This window comes from Vicugna pacos, chromosome 20, assembly GCF_048564905.1.
Source record: "Vicugna pacos chromosome 20, VicPac4, whole genome shotgun sequence".
NCBI classification, from domain to species: Eukaryota; Metazoa; Chordata; class Mammalia; order Artiodactyla; family Camelidae; genus Vicugna; species Vicugna pacos.
Window position 1 is genome coordinate 26,034,064 of NC_133006.1, and position 16,343 is coordinate 26,050,406.

Sequence of the window (16,343 nt, forward strand, 5' to 3'; positions counted from 1 at the left end):
AAAAAAAGTGCCATAACAACATGTGGTCTTTTCCTTAGCAGGTCAACTGACCAGTCATCCTTACTTGGATCTTGGGTTTTTACTGTGGGAGAATCCTTTTCTGCACACGAAAAAGAATATGTTATACAGTTGTAACAAAACGTTTCCTTTATCACCTTCCTATATCATCTCTAAACTCTAAGAAGGAAATTGCTCAAGATCATGACACTGCTGAAAACACTTTTAGCTCATCAATAGCAAAGAAATGCTCATGCTGTTAAAATTAAATAAACTGATAGCTCCCTCTGAGATTTCTTTGCAGAATGATGTGATTTAGATGTCTTTTCTTCCATTTTATGAAGGTGAAAAAATGCATTCTATGAAGTTCTTCATAGGCTAAGATCTTGGTCTTGCTATAGTGTGTGTTCTGGGTTCACCAGGTCCTTGGTGAGCATAGGCCAGGGTGGAGCTACTGGTGGGGGACATACTTATTGGCAGAAAGGGCAGAACTACTGGGTGACACTCCAGTGCCCAGAGGGACCAAGACTGAAAGGCAACAGTGGGATTTCAAGAAGGCTGAAAGGCGAAGATCTTTGAAGGAGTGTGCCAAGAACAAAATTGAGTCTTGTCAGAAGTGGGATTTGAACCCACGCCTCCATATGGAGACCAGAGGCCCCAAGAAGAGGAAGACAGAAGCTTGAGTCTGGCGCCTTTAGACCACTCGGCCATCCTGACATGACAACTATACCTTGAAATTGATATCAACTGTGTCAATGACTGGAGGCTGTTGCATCCAGGAAGGAGAGGAACAAGCTATTCCTAGAATCTACAGGAGCAAACCAAGTGTTAGCGCTGTCTGCAAAACTGAAAGACAGGAAAGGAGGAGTTTTACAATGAAGAGGTCCCCTGAATGACAGAATTAATGCTACTCTGAAGACTGGGAGCCCACATCATCTACCTTGAGTCTATTTCTCCCACTCCATCCCTGCTGACCAGAGTTACAACACCAACTTTAAGGAGTAGGGGACTTAGGATATAGATTTCATTGGCCCAAGTTGCAACTCCAGTCTTTCAGGGGCTTTCCCCATGTTCACAGTGTCTCTGGCCACAGTATCTCACAGTATTTCATCTTAACTAGTTTTACTAGTGGGGACTGGGTCTGTGAGTGAGACTTAAAGATTCCCTGTACAATAGTGTTTTTAGCATCTTAAAAGTTTTTGCAAGGATCCCCCAGCAGTCTTGAATATTATTGCATAAACCCTTCATTTCCTTCCTCAAGGTTCCCCTCTTCCACTACCTCTTTCCTGCTCTCCACTCCCTTCTCCCCTCTCCTCTTCCCTCTTCCCTTTCCTTCCATTGCCTTTTTCTCTCTCCCTTTAACTTATCTTCCCACCTTGCATTCTTTCTGCCTACAGTGAAAGGAGGGATGCGAAGTGAAGAGGCAGGGTGTCGTTTATTACAGGACACATAATAAGAGAAATATAGAACATGGAGGACTAAAATAAGGCCTTCACCTTGGTTCAAAATCTCTACTGAGTTTTGAAAAAAAAAGTTTTTTAAAAATCTTTCCCACTTTGGTTAAGGTGAGAGGTATTCAGCCAATGTTTACTTTCCTTTCCTTTTTTAGTTAGTCCCCCAAATTAATAATCATCAGAAACTTCTCATTTCCTACAGAGGACAATCCAAATACATATGCAAGAACTGGCAAAAAACTATTGAAAAATCCTATTTTGTGTGCACAGCAATCAGGGGTGAGTTTTTCTGTTTTTTTGTTTTTTGTGTTTTGTTTTGTTTTGGTTTGGTTTGGTTTGTTTTGGTTTGGTTTTGGTCTTCATATAGGAACCTAAAATACTCTTTTAAAAGCAATGCAAAACAGTAGAAAAGGTAAGCATCTGGAATCAGATGTGTATGTTTGAATTCAAGCTTCATTACATAAAAGTGTGATGTGTGATGTTTTATATTATTTTGACAATCTGTGAACATTTCCTTTATCTCTAAATTTAGGAGGAAATCCCAATCTCAGGATTCTTTAGGTATTAAAAAGAATTTATGTAGGCAATTTCCTTAGCAAACTGTGACAAGTATCAATTGCTCATTCACCTTCACATTTCTATATACAATCTCTGGCATTTAGATGGTGTTGCAACAACTGAAATTTCCTGCTTCACTGCTTTTTTGAGCTATGGTGTTCTTCCTTCCAAACACTTAGAAGATGTGCTCTGAACCCTCCTTTTCTGCCAATTAATAACCTTTCAAACATAACAGCTCTCCTTTCTCCTTGGTCATGTGCTCTGTCATTCAGCCCTTGACATCCCAGTCAGGACTTTTCTCTTTCTCTTTTGAGCTCTCCAAACATATTGGTGTTATCAGTCAAATGAAAGGCTGAAAACTTGACTTTCAAACAAATATAATATGAATACAGTGTCAAAGATTTCATATATTTCACTGATTAGCAGTAAGCTGATAAAACTGCTTCAAAGGAGAAAATGAAGAACTAACAAAACACAATCAAAAAGGCTGAAATAGATTTGCTAATAGAAGCAAAGTTGGTTAATATCATACAGAGCAATAAAACTTAAGACTGGAATTATTTCTTCTACTGGGCGAAAATTGTGTCTCAACTGAACAAATTCCTTTGCATTGATGTAGACATGAATCATTCGCATTATTATCACTTTTCTATGACTTAACTTCTACCACCATAGAGCTCTAGAATAGCCTAATGGATAGAAAAATGTGCATGCTCCTATAAAGTCATATAATTCCTGGATGGTCTGCTAGACAATGCCTAACACTTCACTAAAGCAAGGTCCCAGTCATTTATGTTGTCCATTTTTAAATCTTTGACAAGTTTTCCTGACATATATGACACCTTATATATATATAGATTAACAATAAGCTAATTAGGAGACTGTTAGTGGAGTTGAACGCATGTTTGATCAGATCACTTAGTTCTGACTCTCATCTTATTTTACCTATTTGTAAAACTGAGGGGTTATGTATTTAATTTCAGTGCTGTAGTCAGGTGGAACATTTTAAAGTCTTTATGCTTTCCTCCATTTACATGCTTTCTAATGGATTCTTATGTTTCCAAGACGAATAAAAACAAATGTATTATTCTGCTTTTGTTCTGAGTCTTTCATCTACCCCTCCCTACTTAATTACTTAAAATATCAGATTGTGTAGTATAAAGGGAATTCAAAATCAGCAGGCTCTCCAGAAGGTATGTGATTTTTATTTCTCAAGCCCAATACAATGTGCAGGTCAATTTAAATGGTCAAAATCTGGCAGACCAGAGAGATAGTCAAGGTCACTAAAGACTCCACAGTTTGACTGAAGTAACTAACTCCACATTAATCCCTTCAGGGGGCTTCTTGAAGCTTTCATTTGTAAGCTTCACTTACCTGTTAGGATAAAGAGCAGTAAAAATACATTTCCTGCAAACTACATGTGTGCACTTGAAAGAAGTTTTAAGAGCCCCTGAACAGAGACGGGGGCCCCTTAGAACATAAAAAGTTAGTCAGTGATGGATGTTGTTTTCACAAAGTCACAAAGTCACAAACTCATGGAATTTCCTCATAAGCCAGAAATCAATTGAATAAAGACTCTTCTGCAAGTGAGTCCCACTTACTCAAGGTAGTTAGAAATTGACTTGAAAAGAGAACACATTCTGAAATAAATATATAACGTGGAGTTAGTATCTCCACATCTAAGTTAAATTCCTTGAAGCATCTTGGAGCAGTAACCTTTTCTTGTTTTCTTTTAAGTCCTCTAGGCCAGTGCTTTTCTCACTTTAATGAGCTTACAAATCACCTGAGAATCTGGTTAAAATGCAGATTCTTATTTAAAAGGTTTAACATACATAAGAATCACCTGAAGTGACTGTTAAAGTACAGATTCCTGGGCTCCACTCCCAGGAGATAAAGTTGACCCTCCATATCCCCAGGTGCTGCATTCCAAAATTTGAACAACTCAGATAAAAAATATTCAAAAAATTCCAGAAATTTCCAAAAAGCTAAATTTGCACTGCACTGGCAACTACTTACATAGCATTTACATCATATTTACAACTATTTACACTTGCCCCTCAGTATCCTCTGCAGTGTGGGGGTGAGAAGGATTGGTTCCAGGACACCCAAGGGTACCAAAATCTGAGGATGCTCAAGTCCTTCATATAAAATAGCATAGTATTTGCATATTACCTATGCATTACCTTCCATATAATTCAAATGATCCCTAAATTGCTTATAACACCAAAACAATGTAAATGTTATGTAAGTAGTTGCCAACACATGGCAAATGTCAATTTTACTTTTTGAAACTCCCTGAAAAAAATTTTTTAAAAATATTTTTGAGCTGAGTTTGGTTGAATTTGCTGATGTGAACCCAGGGATAGGAGGTTCGACTATACTATGCAGAAAATTTTCCCTTCTTCTTTCTAGGCTCTTTGGTTAATCTAATAATTAAGTTGACATGAACAATTAACAGGAAAAAACTAATTTTGTACATACGGGAATCCCAAAGATATGGGACTCAAGGGCAAATTGGCCAATGGAGGCTTATATGCCATCCTGAGCTAAGGAATGGGATAGGGGACTAGGGCTTCAAAAGAGAGGAGAATAATTCACAGGACAATAAGAAGAGCAGATATTTGGTAATTAGAATTTGGTCCTACCATACAGGTAGGTCTTTCAGCTTAAAAACAAAATTATACCTAGTAATAGCTCTTTTTCTAGTACAGGCCTCCTATCTAACTTCTTTTAGTTAGTTAAGGTAGGTAGTTAAAATTTTTCCTGAGTCTGTTAGGTCTTAATTGCCTTCAGTACAATTCACCTGCCAAAGCGGTGTGTTTGGGGGTGGTATATTCTGTTCCCTTTTAACATCTAACTCTGGGGAAATTAATGTTTTTTTGCTCTTTAAAGAGACATGTTGTTATCTTTTCCTACTAACAGGAAGAATACCTATTATGTGATATCTTAATTCCAAAATCTATAGTCAAACTACAAAAAAATCAATGGGTGATTCTGTAGTCAAGGTAAATTTCTAACCTATTTTTTTCTATTTTTTGTTTGGAACTTTTAATCTACTTTTTCTTGCTTTTTAAAAAAAACTAATCTTTTTTATTTTCCATGTAAATCTCTGTTTCATTGATTCTAGAATATTCACCTATATTTTTTCTACTTTTCCTTTCTTCATTTGTATCTAATTTTTTATTTAGCTCCTTCTTTGAGTGTTAAATGACATGCAATATTTTAAATGAAAAGTTTTTAATTTTAATATGATCAAAGTTGCCAATCTTTGTCACTATAATTGGATTTTTCCCTTTTATTTAAAAGTCCTTAAAGATAGTCTTCATTGGTAGCCTTTAAATGTTTACATTTTATCTCCCCCCAAAATGAAATTCACTTTAAGGTCAGTTCAGTACAATTCAATTCAGATAACCACATTTAAAAAAAATCTGCTGAGGGAGTACTACAGGGGTGTGTATAAGCACTGCTAACCAATGGGATTTCAAAATAAAGTTTCAGCATTCTTCCCCTGAATACATCTGGCTCCCTCTTTGCAGATTCAGGACCTGCCTTTTCAAAGGTGAGAGCAAGATAGTAAAGAAGGTAGGGTTACAGGAAAGAGAACCAGTCACTATGGAAATCTGGGGAGCAGGAGCAGCGACATAATTTACACGACCCAATGAAAAATGAAAATGAGGGCCGCTTGTTCAAAAAGCAGGAAGAAAGCGCTGTTAAAATTATGAAAATATACCTATATGAGTGTGGGCTAGAGTATCACTCCCACTAAGACTCCCACCCGACTTACCCTGGCACTGCCAGGCTGCTAGCCTGGGGCGGGGACAGCAGACTATAGCACACCCCAAGAGACACAAGGGTTAGGCCACTGGACCCTGACCCCTCTTCCCTAGACCTCCCAGGGGGCTTACTGCTGGAAGCAGGTGTAGGGGTAGGCGCGGTAGGAGAGCAGGGCAGTTCTCAGCCACAGGGTTAATTGGCTGCTGAAAACCCATGTCTGGGAGGCAGGACCTGTGAGGCTCCAACTAAAGCCTTACACCTGCACATGTTCCAGGTCCTACTGAACCTCACAAAACATATGTAAAGGTAAAACTGTTGGGAATTTCAAGAGAGCAATTGCAGAACATTAAACCCCAAGAGCAGGATCCTTCTGAGGGCGGGTGTGGGGGCAGTGACTTGTATGACTGTGTAGGTCCCATAAAGCTGGCCCTTTTGAGGAGCATAAATCATATATAGAACCTTGTGGAAGAGATACTGACTTGGTCCCTCTGGTGATGAAAGTTCACCTGCAGCTCCTTTAGCAACTACAAGCTATAGCTGAACTGTGACTGCAACATGGGCCTTTTAAATAAGAACTGTAAACAGATAAATAGAAATGGAAAGATAATTTTGAATCTAAAGATGGAACAGTAAGGAGCAAGCAGTAGAAATGAAGGGGAGGGTATAGCTCGTGGTAGAGTATGTTCTTAGCATGCATGAGGTACTGGGTTCAATCCTTAGTACAAAAAGAAATGAAATATTAAATGCCCACAAAGAGGGAGTGGTTCTCAAGGATTCAGGTTGCTTTGCTGGAATAAGAACATTTGCAGTGAGTCTTTGAAGAATTTTCTAAAAGGCCACTAAGAACGTCAGTGCCTGGACCCCAAATGGGTCGAATTTCCAAACCTTCCTTTCAATGCTTTCCTAGGGGGAGAACTCACTTAGGACTAAAAGTTACTAGTCTACAAGACCATGGCCAATGATTCTTTTTTCTGAAAGTGGTCTTTTTATTCTGTTAATGTACCTTCAGAGATTCCTGGATCTTGAATATTGGTGGCTAGGTTTATCTCAAGAAACTCAAGTTCTCTCTAACCTTGGAAAATGATGATTTCTGGTTCTTAAGGAGTTTGGAATATTGATAACCTGTCTTTGTAAAAATCCACTTAAATAGCACCTTTGATCTCTACTTTTTTTTTTTAATGTTAGAGCAATCCAAATCATACAAACAAATGTGGCATGTAACCATGAAGCTGAAAACCGAGTCTGGTTTTAAATAAGGAGGCTGCAGGTGGCTGTGGGCTCAGGTGTGAACAAAAATTCCAGTCAGGGAAGATCACCTTGGGCTTTAATAACTGTAAGGCCAAGTGCCTAGAGAAGGAAAAGAAAAATGACCTGTGCAAACTGAGAGAAGGCTTCAAATACTTCTGAGTAAGAGGTAGCTGCTTTTTCAAGGATGCTCTAGGAGTATTCTTGGAAGGTGGGAGAAAGAAGAGAGAATTTGTGAAAGCAACAAAAAGAAGTTGAGGGAAAGGGTGCTACCTAAGAAATGAAGAGATGGAAGTTTTAAAACGGCTTTGGAGAATTCCTTGCCTGGAAGAACCAGGCTTCGCTGACAAAAACGGGTCCACAGACATAACTAGAAAGCAATCTGAGCCTCTGTTTTCTGATCCAACGTCCATAGACCAAGTGGTCAACTAACTGTCTCTGTCTGTCTCTGTCTCTCTCTCTCTCTCTCTCCATGTTAATAGAAATGCCCGGTACAATCTTGTGAAGGAAATTTCCTCGTGGTGGAGGAAACAGAGCACTGAACTCCTGTGAGTCGGTGTGCAGTCTCCACGTCTTCCCCAACCCTGCGAATGATGGTTCTCAAAAGTATCTGCTTTTCCTTCTCTTCCGCCAGGTCTTCAGTTTCTCCAGGGGCACGACCATGCAGCGCGCCTACCCTGTCCTCGGCCTTGCCATTGATGAGGAGAAGCCAAGGCGTCCCAACTTCAGAGTCCGTAAGCGCGCGGTAAGGGGAGCAGGGGGGGAAAAAAAAGCCTGAGTTCTAAATCCATCCTTAGAAATCACGATGGGAGACCCTAACGGGTTGAATACTGGGTTCCTAAGAAAGGCTTTCAGAGCTTTCGTTTTCTTGAGTAGGTTTCAAAGGCGCAGAAGCCTAAGAGATTTGCTTGTTGGCAGCGATCCTGGTGGAGCAGACTCAGAATGAAAGACGGAGGTGTTAGAAAAGTTGAGCAGGGAAAAGAAGAGAGGGAGGATTGATAGACTTGCACATGCTTTTAAAATGTATACACATTAATAAGAGAACAAGATACAAGAAAGTTCCAGAGAGACAGGAGCAGAGTGGCGCAGCGGAAGCGTGCTGGGCCCATAACCCAGAGGTCGATGGATCGAAACCATCCTCTGCTACAATCGCTGTTCTTTTCTCCCCACAACGTTGGGCCAACACACATTGTTCTCTTCATTAATTTCCAAGATTAATTTCCAAGATTCCCACAAGAACACCAGGCGAAGGCAAGCAAGCTGAAGTACTCATAACAGTGACACTATTGACTTACATTTCTTGTTTTCTTTTGGATATTGATGAAAATCACCCTATATCAAAAATGTGTCTTGAGTGAAGACCTACTGAGACATGCAGTGAATGTTGTTTCATCTGTCTGGTCCTTACTGTCTTTAAATAAAATGGAAAGCAAAACAAAATGTGGAGTTGAAAAGTAAAATAGAACAGGGATAAATGTGGACTCCCCAAACTGGCAAATGGGAGGTTGAAGAGATGAAGCAGAGAGAAGAGCGGAAAAGGAGATTGGGGAAAGGGTGAAGAAAGGGAGTATGGAGGAATGGTGAGGAAAAGTGGGCGTGCTGAAAAATGAAATGTGCAAAAATTCTGGAGAAGTGGGGTTTCAGGGAGTTAGTTTCCTGGACGGAAGCCCCACTTCGAAGTGGGTGTAATGTTTGTTTCTTGCTCTGGCATTAGAATTCCAGGAAACCTCAACTCTGAAAGAAAACACTGGAGGAAACAACGGGAAATGAACCTCTTCCTTGTGTCATAATTGTCATTCTTTACCCAATTTCTGATTCTCCTGAAGGTCTTCCCACTTACTGAAGCTATTAGTGAAATGGGTACTCGGTAAACTGATGAAGCAGCCAGCTCGCCCTCTCTAAAGCCTCTTCTAACGAGTAGGTGAGGCCTCTAAGGGCTGTCTGACATCATTAACTGCTGCAATATTCCCTCCCCAGTGGATCCCACCCGTACTCTGAACATGATTCCCCGCCCCCCCACCCTGCTCCCTGCAATAAATGCTGCATGATAATCGTCTGTGCAAGGAGGAAACAATTTGGAGGTTAAATGGAATGCTCAATACAGTCTAGGTCAGTAGCAGCATGGGGACAGGGGCACGAAATTAGTGCCTCTGGAAGATCCTAGTAATCTCCAAAATCATAACTATCACTAGCATTTATGCTGTTCTATTCATTTTATGTACTGGATTATAATCTCTCTTACAGAGCCTGGGTAGCTCAGTCGGTAGAGCATCAGACTTTTAATCTGAGGGTCCAGGGTTCAAGTCCCTGTTCAGGCAATGTGTCCTTCTTTCTTACTTAAATCTAGGTAACAGAGTCTATTTAAGAATGCCCCTGAAAGGGGGGGGGGGTACTTAATAGCCAATGCAGATACTAAAGTAGTTTATGTTCTAATTTTTCATTGATTTTTCTTTCCCAATAATAACAGAAACATTTCCCCCAAGTTTCTAAGAGGAATTGGAAACGGGCATCATATAAAAATAAACTAGTGACAGAATTATTGACAAGTAAGGCATTTTAAAAATCCCTTGAAACGATTCATTAATCTGGAAGTGGAGGGAAGCAATTTGGGTGGACCCAATTAGAATGTAAGACAGCAATGACTTCGAATAATTTGTCTCTGAAGTACTCAACTATTTGGACCCATTTCTTCTTACTTAGAAAATTTGTGCCACTTTGCAAAAGGCCCTGGTTGAAAAACCCATATTCAAACAATTTTAAAATTGTCTTAACTGTCTTTTTTGTGTTTACACTTAAAAAGTCTCTGGCTATTATCAAGGGATTCAGATTATGGTTAAAGACCCTGATCATGGGCTTCTAGTGCATGGTTTCTGTGGGCAGTGTGTTAAACCATGGTGTTGGGGGACAAGAAGGGCCAGTGTCTCAGGTGGTAAAAGAATTTACCAAAGACAATGAAAATAGAGAAGGAGTTTATTAGGTTACGCTGTCATAAACAACAACTTGCCACACAGACGAGAGGTACCTGTGTGAGCACTTTTTATTAGGGAGGGTTACATCAGGTACCACACAAGTTGTAATTAGCTGTAGGTGAGGAAAGAAGTTTAGGGTCTGTGAAGGGTGGTGGAATATGCCTCTGATAAGGTGGAGACATGTGCTGAAATGAACTAGCCTGAGCTATTCTGCGATTAGGCATTACCTAGGGCTATTAGTTTGTTAGGGCAAACACTCCCAGTAAAGAATGTACTTTATCTGTTGAGGGATCACATGCAGACATCTACAAGCCCAGGAATGGGGTTCATTGGATTTCAAAGGACGCCATTTGGCCCCACACATGGCACTGTGAAACGAAGTTTCTGAGAATTCAATGTTTGTTAAAATTTATTTTTGTTTTTAGTCTTATGATATGTCCTCAAAATACATACTCAAAGAAATGTCACTCTCCTCATTGATTCTTTCCCTTTCCTTCCCTCCATCTTTCTCAACTCATTCCCACCTTCCTTCTATAGGTAAACAGTCTCACCAGTTTCTGGTTTATCCTTCCTCTATCTCTTTTTGAATAAACAAGCAAATACATATTTAAAATTTTTTTCTCTTCTTAGTCTAAACGTGGTATGCTATAGATATTGTTTGCACTTAAAAAAAAAAACTTAGCAATATATCTTAGAAGTCACTCCATGTCAGTTCTTAGAGATCTTCTCGGTTCTTTTTTTTTTTCCCCCCAACAGCTGCATAAGTGCTCCATTGTGTGGAAGTAACAATCTTTTTAACCATTTTCTTATGTTTAAGCACTTGGGGTGTTTGCAATTACAAGCAATGCTGCAATAAACAAATAAGCATGAATATTTTCATTTTGTTGGGGGCAGATTTTCAGGGTAAAATGTTAGAATTGGGATTGTTGGGTGAAATGATGAATGTATATGTAATTTTGTTACATATAGCCAAATTTCCCCCCATAAAGGTTGTATCAATTTGCATTCCCACAAGCAATAAAAACGAGTGCCTGTTCCCCATAGCCTTGACATACTTTTTAAATTCTGCAAATCTGATGGCAGAAAAATGGTATCTCAGTTTGGTTTCCATTTGCATTTCTTTATCTGTTAGAAAGTTTGGATGTACATATAAGGGCCATTTTTAATATCCTTTAAACATTATCTATTACTGCTTTTTGCCTATTTTACTATAAAGTTGTGGCCTTTTCTTTCTATTGTTAATGATTCATTAATAGCTAAACAGTTTTATTCTTCTATTTTAGAGATAGTAACCCTTTATCTGTGATATAAATTGCAGATGCTCCCTCCTCCTCTTCCATTCCTCCAAACCCATTTATGAGTTGTCTTTAGAGTTTGTTTACTTTTTTTGTAATGTAAACATTTCTAGGTACTTAAATATATCAAAATTTTAAATAATATTCGAATTTTAAGTCAAAATTAAAAAATTCTTCCTACATCCAGGTTACAAGGGAATTCACATGTGATTCTTGCTAATGCTTGCTAGTCATCAATGTTTACATTCAGATTATTGATCCATTTGGAGTTTATTCTTGGATAAGACATGAGGTTTGAATTTCATTTTAGCTGTTTCTAATTGACTAGCACATTGTTCCTGAGCTATTTATCAAAATGTCTATCTTTGTACCTGTGGTTTGAAATGCATTCTTTATCATATATTAAATATTATTCTGTGATTTGGACTTTGTATTCCATTACACTGATCTGTTTGTCTATTCATTTATGAGAACCACTATGTTTTGATTATAGATGTCTTGAGTATGTTTTAATATCTGGGAGGGCTATCCCTCTCTGTCATCTAGTATGAGTAGACGTTAAGCCAGATAAATAGTTCTGCAAGCTTGTTGGCAATTTTCTCCTTATTTTTAGTAAAATTGTCCTTGCTATTATAGTGCCCTAGTGCTTATATACAGTTTTACAACAGTTTATTAAGTTCTTAGAAACTCACATTTGTGTGAGAAAAAATCCCAGGGGAAGGCGATCTTTGAAGTAAATCTGAAATAATGAATACACTTGAGATGAAAAGGAAGGTGAGTTATTTGAGCGAAGGAAGTTTTTTTTTGGTTTTGTTTTTTAAGTTTAATGCATTTCTTGCTATTAATGAACACTTCTTTGCCATTAGTGATAAAACTTTTTATGATAATGTTATAATATTTTGTGCTGTCGTCAATAGAATTTCGAAGTAACATGGGGAATTCCATCTTATAGAATCTTACAACAGATTCTTTTTATGAAGATCTATGAAATTCCCAGGAATTCACTACCCAGAAAAAGTTCAGGACCCAACCTGTAAATGGCTCTCCAATAGAAATACTTTTAAAGGTGCAGCGGTACCTTCCTCGTTAGTATAGTGGTGAGTATCCCCGTCTATCACGCGAGAGACCGGGGTTCGATTCCTCGACGGGGAGACTGTGTTTTGAACTTTAACCTAGGAAATCCCTTCTGCCTATTTTTGTTGTTGTTGTTATCTTGTGGGTAATCTTTCTGCTTCTATCTCTTTTTGTTGTTTTGTTTTAAGTCGAATTCCTCCATGTTGGTTTATCAGTGCGTTCACCAGGCAAGCAACGGTCTTCTGATGGAAATCCACGGCCGCCTTCTCTCTGGGAAAAGTCACCGAGGGCACGGGGATTCAAAATGTACCCATTGGCTCTGGAAATATTCCAGGATCTTGAAACAGAATTTTCATTTATAGACTGTTTCAGGTGATGGAGACGTTGCTTGCGCAGGAACAGCCCTTGGAAAGCTTTCAATGGTCCCCAAATTTTGATGCACTTTTATAGCCTCGGAGCTTCTAAAATACCTGTTGGAGGAGTAGCACCCTGTCCTCGTTAAATTATAATGTCTTGGGGGTGGGAGTCACAGGCTTCAGTAGGTTTTTAAAAAATTCCTAAGTGATTTCATTTTGCCTCAAAGTTTGGGAGCCACTGGTCATTTCTCTGTCATTAGTTACTCTGATTGTGTTATTAACATATTCAAATTTTTATTGTATTTAATATAAAATTTAAACTATTTGTATAGCGTTTAAAAAAAAGAAACCTGCTAGTGATCTAACATATATCATATTGTTACTACCCATTACATAGCAACAACAAAAGTAACTTTGTTTCTCCTCCAAATCATGTAGTCATTGCAGAATGCCAAAGTGTGCAGTGGAGATAGAATGTTTCAATTCATGTAAAAATACGGACATTTGCACTGACACCCTCCATAGCTCTAATTTGCTAAAGTACTTTAATTTTTAAATGTAAAAATGAAAACCTATATAGTGTTGGTCAAAAAAGAAGTGCATGATAATTAACATTGAAGTTATTAGGTATTAGCCAATGTAAGTTATACAGTACATCTAAATATATACAATGTGGATATACTTGGATATTTTATACTTGGATATTTTGAAATTTGGACAAATACTTGTAAAAATTGCAGAACTTGTAAGCAAAACTTTTAAAGTCTGATGATTCTTGATATTTACACAATTATGTTTAGTAAAATGGACTTTTAAATTTTTTATTTGGAAATAATTTCAAACTTAAAAAGACTGCAAAAATAAAAATACAATAGGGAACACCCTTTACCCAGATTCGCCTTGTCTTAACATTTTATCCCATTTGTTTTTGTCATTTTCTCTAGTGTATCATATTTTTTTCTGGATCATTTAAAGTACATCACATAAACTTTGTTACTTTCTTCCTAAATATGTCAATAAGCATTGCCTAAAAACAGGGTTATTCTCTTACATGACCACAGTACAAATGAAAGTGTAGGAAACTCACTAAATGGTTTCCTGATGCTAAAACTTTTTGCCCATTCACTCTGATTTGGCAAGCCCTCATCTCTGTTTAACTTGCCCAACTACTTTTGTGCTAAACAGCCCCTAACACTCTCCACTCCCTATACATTATCCTTTAACCCAAAAGCTGTGTTCCAAGAAGAAGACCATGGACTGATAATCTCAGAAGAATGAATAGACCCTCCGGAGCTTATATAAACACAGTCAAACACATTGCTCTCCATTTCTTGTCCTGTTCCAAGAATCTAAATTTTCATTACTCTCAGTGTTTTAAAAACTGATATTATTGTGGAACATCACCAGATCTTTTGTTGTCTGTCTCTGTCTGCCTCAATACTTCCTTCCCTCTTCTGCAAAGGTGCTTAAAAATGTGAATGTGACTGTGGCTGTGAATATTACTTGTTCAAAATCCAGGCTATTCCTGTCGAAGGAAATGGAGCTCAAGATATGATGTGGTGAAACATCTTCAAGGAGGACTCGGAATACTGTGGAACCTCCAGGTATTTGAGGCAGTGCATTAGTGGTTCCACTTGGTATTTATAAGTCAGAAAGGAAAAGCTTACGTGGCAAATCAGAAATAATAGAGAAGAAAGCAGAGAAGAGGGAAAAGGAGGAGGGGATGCTGAGGAGAGATGGGGAAAAGGAGGAGGAAGGTGACAGTAGGGCGCAAGCTGAAAACTGAGAAAGGAGATTCTGAAGGAGATGGCTTTTTCCAATTAAGGAAATTCTTTGAAGTGGCTGTCACCCTCTCTTTTGTCTCTGACTCTGAAGACCCTGGGTAGACTCCGAAGAACCTATGAAACCCCAGTTATGAAAATATAGAAAGAATCATGAATGGGGCAACAAGCTTGAATCCCCTGTCTCTTTTTTGAAGGGTAGGGTAATTAGGTTTATTCATTTTAATGGGGGTACTGGGGATTGAACCCAGGATGTCATGCATGCTAAGTGAGCACTCTACCGTTGAGCTACACCCTCCCCCTCCATTCCTACCTTTTGATTCTCCTGAGGTTTCTCATTGCTTACTCCAATCTTTACTAAATAAGACACATCCTCTCTTCAAGTTGATAAAAGAACTCAGTGCCTTGCTCTTTTCCAAAGTCCAGGGTTTCTTTTCTATTTGTGGCTAAGAAAAAAAACAAAAACAAAAAAAAACAGAGAGTATGCCGCCTGAACAGGGACTTGAACCCTGGACCCTCAGATTAAAAGTCTGATGCTCTACCGACTGAGCTATCCAGGCCCTCTCTTTGGGGGCTAATTCATCCTATAAATAAGTAAACCCCATTGGCAATTTCGATTCCCAGGAAAAGCTGAAACAATTCCTGGGTTCAGGAACAACTGGGGTTTTCCAAAAGTGTAGCTCGATCACTTGGGTCATTTACTCACCAAGCAGATCGTTTAAACTCTGCACTATACATTCATTAAGCACACTTTTTAATTGCTGGAAGAATGAAAATTATTGCCGAAGGATATTCGCCCATCTGGCCAGAAGGACCCTCGGAGATCACATTTACTCTTCAGATTTGTTTGAAGAGCAGACCTGCAGGATCCCTCACCAACCTGTGGGGGCACCCAGAAGAGATGACCATTTTTAGGAACAATCGAGGTAACTGAGGAGAATCCTCAAGAGAATGAAAAGATAGAGAAAGCAGATGAAGTTTATAACTTTGACACAATGCAGGGGAGTCAAATCCGGTTGCCCCCTTCAATATTTTCCCTGCAGTTTCAGAAATGGGACGTCTGGGTTCTTCAGGGTTATGGGGGAAAATTCCAAAGCCTTCTCTGGTTTTCTCCTCTACATTTTATCTTGAGGGTCAATTCATTCAAAGACAGGAATGACTTGCCTGTTAAGGAAATTTTGTTCGTGGTTCATTCAGTGTTTACTGGCTCAAGAGATACTTTGGGGGCACCTGTGGAGAGATCATGGGGACAGAATTCAGAAACATAAGTGGTAGAAGAGGAAGATAGGAAGCACTTGGTTCTGTGAGGACTGCCTAACCCAGGACTCCTTATTTCTGAGTCAATAACCCTTCTGTCATTTAAGATATTATTTATTGTTTTTTCTATGAAGACAAATGCAATCCTTACCAAATAGGAAAAAAATAATGCATAAAAGTCATACAGTACCCATCATACTAACCATTATGAAGTAATGTATGTGTAAATGTCATTTTTAAAAAATATAAGTTACACACAGAATTTCAGGAACTAAACATAATATGACAATTATATGCCCAAGGAATAACATTTAGACATTACTAAATGTGGATCAGAGATCACTTGGACTTGATCTAAAAAACAAACCATCACACCTGCAGGATTCCCCCCCTCCAATGTCCAAGTAATGTATAAAATAAACACTCTCATTCTATCTCTGAGCTTCATGCAACTTGACTCTCAAGATCACTGATAAGATAAAAATCAGAGGTGAAAGGAAGGCTGGAATGAGAGATCAGGTGAGGACTAGGGATGGAATAGTAGGCAGGAAGGGGTAATAATCTTGATTTGGGAAAGAGTGGA

At 38.6% G+C, this 16,343-nt stretch overlaps 4 non-coding genes across 4 annotated transcripts; 2 read left to right on the top strand and 2 right to left on the bottom strand.

Annotated features, from left to right (window-relative positions):
- Positions 1 to 605: 605 nt before the first annotated feature.
- On the bottom strand, positions 606 to 714 carry TRNAL-CAA (transfer RNA leucine (anticodon CAA)). Its single transcript has 2 exons — positions 676 to 714; positions 606 to 651 (listed from the first exon to the last, which is right to left on the bottom strand). It is a non-coding gene; the product is annotated as a tRNA-Leu (tRNA).
- A 7,388-nt stretch (positions 715 to 8,102) lies between these two features.
- On the top strand, positions 8,103 to 8,174 carry TRNAM-CAU (transfer RNA methionine (anticodon CAU)). The gene has a single exon. It is a non-coding gene; the product is annotated as a tRNA-Met (tRNA).
- A 1,099-nt stretch (positions 8,175 to 9,273) lies between these two features.
- Positions 9,274 to 9,346, top strand: TRNAK-UUU (transfer RNA lysine (anticodon UUU)). The gene has a single exon. It is a non-coding gene; the product is annotated as a tRNA-Lys (tRNA).
- A 5,644-nt stretch (positions 9,347 to 14,990) lies between these two features.
- TRNAK-UUU (transfer RNA lysine (anticodon UUU)) lies at positions 14,991 to 15,063 on the bottom strand. Its single transcript has one exon. It is a non-coding gene; the product is annotated as a tRNA-Lys (tRNA).
- Between the last annotated feature and the right edge of the window lie 1,280 nt (positions 15,064 to 16,343).